Source organism: Manis pentadactyla, chromosome 1 (genome assembly GCF_030020395.1).
Source record: "Manis pentadactyla isolate mManPen7 chromosome 1, mManPen7.hap1, whole genome shotgun sequence".
Taxonomy (NCBI): domain Eukaryota; kingdom Metazoa; phylum Chordata; class Mammalia; order Pholidota; family Manidae; genus Manis; species Manis pentadactyla.
In genome coordinates this window covers 175,900,926-175,907,288 of record NC_080019.1, presented here as the reverse complement: position 1 = coordinate 175,907,288, position 6,363 = coordinate 175,900,926, and the positions used below count along the sequence as shown (strand labels likewise).

Here is a 6,363-nt window from a genome sequence, read left to right as displayed (position 1 = left end):
TCTGGCTAACCAGTCATCTTCCGGGGCCATACAGGGAAATGTTAAGTTGGTAAGTGAGAGAGAGGCCTTATTGTTTGAAAAGGTTAGCTTTTTACTTCTTTGCGTATTTATGCCCTGTGGCTTCTATGCCCAGCATTTGTCTTGAGGTGTCTTTACCACTTGGAAGAATTATGATACTCGGTAAATTCGATATGAGGCACGAATTCTATTTAAGGGTTGTAATTAGGAAGGAAGAAGAAAAGCTATAGAAGTAGCAGGCGGCAGGAAACATGGGAAGATTGATTATTTCTTTGACATATCTTCTTGTAGAGTAACTTCAGCATGTATAGGTTTTAAACTACTACTTAAATTGCGCACACACATTAACATAATAGGAGTATAGTTACATAACCAAAGCATACCTGTAATTACCAGCCATCTCCAGTGAAACGAAGAAAACCAGTTAGGCACCTTAGGCATTTGTGAATCTTATCTATGATATGGTGGATATTGTCCAACCTCACTTGATTCTTAACTTACACTATTTACTTTTACTAGCCTGTGGTTCTCAAACTTTAATGTGCTTAAGAGTTATAAAAATGCACATTCCTGGTCCTGACTGAATATTCTCATTTAGTAGTTCTGCCAGGGGCCTAGGCATCTAGATTTTTAATACAATCCCTAAGGTGATCTGTTGTACATGGTCATAGACCATGATTTGCGAAACACGTCACTAACTTTCCTAGAACCTTGGAAATGTTCTGCAGGCTTTGAAGAATCTTATAAATACTACAGATTTGGTAGGACATGGCACTGGGTTCACAGACAAATCTATCATCTGATAATATACATCATATAATATATGGCCAATCAATGTTGTCCAGCTGGTGCTGGAGCACAAACCAGAACCTCAAAGATGTCCTACTGCCCTTTTTTAGACAGTAAGAACAATTATATGGATTTCCATGTCCCAGGAGTAGTGCCTCTGTGATATTTGTCTGATGGACCAATTCCATGAACATTTTCTTATATTCAGGGCAGAATTCTTAAACTACTCTCAAACAAGGAAAATCTTGATTGGAGAGATGCACAAGGTAAGTGAGAGAGTAACAAGGAAAAACATTAATCAAATGAGTAGGTTCTCTAGTGAAAGTTAATGACCATAAATATTAACTTTGTTTTACATTGAAATATGGGTTGACCGGCTTGTTCAGGGAATTGGGCATTCTTGTTAATTTAATTTTCTGGGTAATAGGAGATGGAAGATTAACTGGAAAAAACCTTCCAGTAGAAAAAAATCTTTCTAAAATGAATTAGTGTACTTTCCATGTTAATTTATTATTAAACATTCATTGCTTTGCTTGTTTCCTAAGGGTAGGAAATAACAATTTAGAAAAGACCAAAGTCAATTGAAGAGGCTTCTCACAGGCCCCTAGAACAAGAGGCTTGCTGAATGAATAGTCCTGGCAAGCAGGTGGGAAGAAATAAATGATTGTGGAATGCTACTGAGGAAATGAGCTCCTTTCCAGGTGTTCATTGCTTTGCCACTAGGCCAAGGAAGCATAGGAAAGGGGAGCACAGAGTAACAATTTACAGGAAGACCAACCTTCAGATTCAAAAGAGCCTTCTTGGAAACCCCAGAATTAGAAGCCCTTGTGAAAATGTCTGGCATCAGGCAGTACTGATTCCCACTGAGGGAAACAAGTGGGAATCTTTCCCAGCACAGGACCTTTCTTTGGCTTAGACTTAATCAAGTAGCCACCTCTTCTTAAATCTTCCTGTAAGATTTCTAGAGGCACCATAGGGAGGCTTGATGAATCTTCTAAAGGGCAACATAGTCTAGGGGTTCCTTGGTGGGCCTGGAGCCTGCGTGCTTTCATCTATACCCTGGCTTCACCACCTGCTAGTTAGATGCCCTTGGCAAAGTCACTGTATCAGATGCAAAGTCATCTGAAAAATGGGGGCAACAACAGCTTCTACTTCATAGAGTTTATTGTTGTGAAGAATAAATGGGTTAATGTGTAATTATATGAGGCTCAGAAAATCCCTGGATAGTCGCTGGATAGTAATCACTACTTAAGTGTTAACCACTGCTAATGAAATTATTTATTTATAAGGGAAGATTTAAGCCCAATAAAGTATATTCTCTGAGGAAGATGTTGTAGGACTTGGAGGGTGTTTCTCTTTTTACCTGAATTGCTAACCAAATATCTGTTGTTGTATTTACAAGGTGGTTGTTGTCTTAGAAGAGAGGATGCTGAGGTTTGATGTATAGCCTTGTGGAAGGTGAGCCATCCTCAGAGTTGACTGAAGGGTACATTCCGATGAGAGTCACCTTGTCTTTAGGGTCTGCCTATTCTATCCTGAACACCTTCTTTTTAAAGGCTCTGATCAAAGCATAGACAAATGATCCTTCCCTTGAAAACTGTAACACAGCCTCTATGAGGCAGGACTGTTCAGACTGAACTGCAGCTAGGGGTAAAACAACTGGGAAAAAAGTGGGCAAACAAGCATGGGGAAGACCACCGATCAAGGCAATCCAAGGTACATGCATGGCTTGCTCTCCAGGCCTCTGAATCTGTCCCATTCCCTTGGACCTTGGGGTAAAAGGGATCTTGCTTGGGTCCCTCTACTCAGACAATGACATCTTTAACTCCATCCAAGCTACAGTCAATTAATGAGCAGTGAGGCCTCTGGGGCCCTAACCAAGGACCGGCTGGGGCCACCTTTGGCCTGCCTAAAGCCCACCTTCTAAAGCCTTCCAGGCCTAATGCCCTGCTACTTGTTGGAATTAGGTAGCTGTCTTAGACGACCTCAGAATCCAACACAATACCATCTGACATTCATGTTAGCAACAGAGTTACCATTTCCTTTCAGTCCTTCTGGAGCTATGACATCCCTTAGAAAGGGAGAATGTCTCCACACAGTCTTAAAGAGATTATACTGGAAATAAAAGAGATTTTGAGGAGACGAAGGTGCTGCAAAATAACTCTCAAGAAGTTGAAAGTGGAAGGAGGCACCTAGTAGAATCAGGGTATGGTGTGGAGAGTATCCAGGGGGATCTGGGAGCACAAAGGCAGCAGGAGGTCTGCATAGTGGCTGTGTACCTTGGTCCCTTTTTCTTTCCTTTGATTTACAACTAATCACACATCCATAGCCCCCACGACCACCACACCACCAAAAAGTGCCTCTGCACAGCATACCAAGACACTTGAGAGATCCATCCACCTGTGCACCTGAAGGCAGGTGGACTGGACCACAGAGGAGGTGGCAGAGCAAGGGGAGTGGCAGTGGAGCCAGTGGCTGCAGACACAGTGACAGCAGAGAAGGCAGCAGCTGGTCAGGCAGTGAGCTGGTGCATCCTTTCTGGCAGAAAAGGGGGATGAGAATGAAGGTGGTGAGTGGGGTTGGGGTGGTCTCTGTCCACATGAACTGTAACTGGAGGGACCACAGGGACTGGGGGAAGGGAAAGGGCAGGGAAGGAGGAAGACAAAGAGAACTGAAGGAGAGTGCCTTCTGCTGTCAGCCCTAGGAGGCAAGGGGACCACCCAGAACCTCTGGTACCCCGACTTGAGGGTCCTGCTACTGGTGGGCATGTGCAATGCCCCAAGCACTAAGGACACACCTCCCTGAGCCTCTTCCATCATCCTTTGCTTTTTATAATGTACACACTTGCAAGTCTTAGCAGTGAGTCAGCTCTCTTAAGAGAAGTGTTAATAGCACCCCTACTGAAAACAAAAGGCTTCCAATTACTAACCTGTTGAACTGTTAGAATCAAAGTAAACAAAGCCTTGCCTAAATAAGAGAGGTGTTTGCTACTTCAGGTGCAGGGGCAATGGCACATCTCATCAAACACCATGAGAAATCATGGTAATACAGTATCACAAAAGGAAAACAATGATTTTCAAGCAACAGAAGCCAAACACATAAAATACTGCACTCTAACTGACAAATAATTTAAAATAGCTGTTTTGGGAAAAGATTTAATGAGCTACAAGAAAACTCAGAAAGGTAATATTCAAGAATAAAATTAATGAACAGAAGGAGTACTGTACCAAAGAGACTATAATTCTAAAAAAAGAATGAAACAAATTCTGAAGCTGAAGAACTCAATGAGATGAAGAATGCATTGAAAATAGAGCCAATTGGATGGAAGAGAGAATCAGTGAGCTGGAAAATAGAAATATAGAAATGATTCAGGCATTTGAAGAGAGAAAACCAAGATCTTTAAGTATCTGCTCCACTAGAAAAGCCACCGTAAGAATGATGGTTATCCCAAAGGAAGAAGAGAGGCACAAGGGCACAGACAACATATGTAAAGAAGTAATAACCTTGCAAAAGAACTGGATATATGAGCCCATGAAGCTAATACCTTATTGTCTCAATGCAAAAGACCTTCTCCAAGACACATTACATTAAAACTGTTTAAAAGTCAACATAGGAAATTCACATCAGATATTTCTAAAATTCAAACTTTCTGCAGTATACACAAACTAGAGCCCCTTGCTTTAGAAGTCCAGAGTGACATTGTGTCTGGAGCTAATTTTGTTGTACATAAACCTGTAGCAATTTTTGCTGAAGAGAAGCAAATTATAGAACTAAAAGAAAAACAAATGCAAAAACATGCTTTAACAATGGAAAACACTTCCAATGAAATTCTAGATTCACAAGCAAGAGCCCATATCCAAATGAAACTTTGTCACACACTTCTCAGGTATGCCTGACAAGAAGCTTTTCGTGACTTTGATGAGGATGACAGTCTTCTAAAGAAAATGGAAGAAGAGCTCTTTGAAAATCTGGAATCACAGAAGAAACACAGCCAGTCTCCAAAGCAGAGTACAAGTTTTGTCACCAGCAGTTTGAATACAGAGATGGGCAAATCATAAGCCATGCCACTCCTCAGCTAGTCTTGGGGGTGCAAGGTCCCAACCTTCATTCAGACATGGAGGTGGTTTTGGTAGAGAAAAAAGTGGATGATAGTCATCAACGCCAGATACACAGACCAGCAACACCTCTCACCTGGTGAGTGAACCAGACCTTGTGCTGTCAGTGTCTATGACCAAAGAAATGAAGTTTATATAAACAAACCATATAACAATAGGACTTCAAATCAAAAGTGGAATTACCTGGAAAATATGAAAGCTTTTATGACCTTTCACAGGGCTGCCCTTGATAAAGAAATCACAGCAGTAAATGATGCTGGTATTTGTACATCTTTTGTGATTAAAGAGGAAAACCTTGATCAATCAGGATACTATTATCTCTCACTCACTGGAAAGACAAAAACATTGCTCTGCTTGGCATGTGGACCATCCATGAGAGCAGAGACAAGACTGAAACAATTCTTTCCAGGGCTGCCATTCCTCTGTGCTTCAAGCTCCAAGATCCAGAAGCCCTTCTCAGGATGGCCTTACAGGGTCATAAATATGGCCAAGGCTGATTTATCTTCTTAAGAGGCTAAAAACACTCTAAGTTATTGTGAAGAACGTCTGTTATCTTTACAGATGAAGATCTGTACATAAGTTGTATCTCATAGTGGTGTAGCAGCTACATACCAGAAGGCAGTGAAAATAATTGCATACAAAAATGGATGGATGGATATCAAAATGGAAAGTTAATTATGGCTGGAAAATTCCCCGTACTTCTTACAGAATGCATGGAACAACTTGGTCTTGCCAGAGCAGCTTCCAACATATATGCCAAAAATGGAACCACAATTCTTTCCTTGCGTGATTTGGTTTTATGGGCTCTAGATGAATCTTTTTTCCAGAGAGACTCTGAGAAACAAAAGAAAGAGGCAGGCTCTCTTTTGTTGGAACAAAAGAGACAACTGCTAAAAGTATAGAAGAAAACACAAGAATGAATGCAAAAACCAAATTATTTCCAAAGTCCGTGACATCTGATTTGGATGGTACAGGTAAGTCTCAGATAAGACCTCCATCCTTAGAAATCCCATTGCCATCTGGGTATCTTGTAGTGAACCATCTCTCTTTGAATGCTTTGCAAAAGGCATAAAAACTAGGAAAACAGAACTGGTTAAACAAAGACAAAATATGGGCTAATCTAGACACCATGAAACACAAAACGAGAGAGTTAAAAGGGTGGTGAGCAGCAGCATGTCATCTGGCAGACCAGAGGATGCAACTTACGCCTGGGGCAAAACTACTTCAGACTTACTGGAGGAGTGCTCCTCACTTCTCAGAATGGCCCACCCAGCCGAAGCACTGCCCTCCCCAGATGGAGAGTCAATTCACTCATGGGATGACATAGAGGGAGACACGGTCATCTGTGTGTCCACAGAACATGGCTTTATAACCGAGAAAGAGTTAAAGCAACTGATGGAGGTCAGAGCAACTTATGCCAGAATCTGAAGGCAGCAGGGCC

At 41.6% G+C, this 6,363-nt stretch overlaps 1 pseudogene; it reads left to right on the top strand.

The window, feature by feature from the left end:
- The first annotated feature begins 2,491 nt into the window (after positions 1-2,491).
- LOC118911404 (doublecortin domain-containing protein 1-like) lies at positions 2,492-6,087 on the top strand (annotated as a pseudogene).
- Positions 6,088-6,363: the final 276 nt, after the last annotated feature.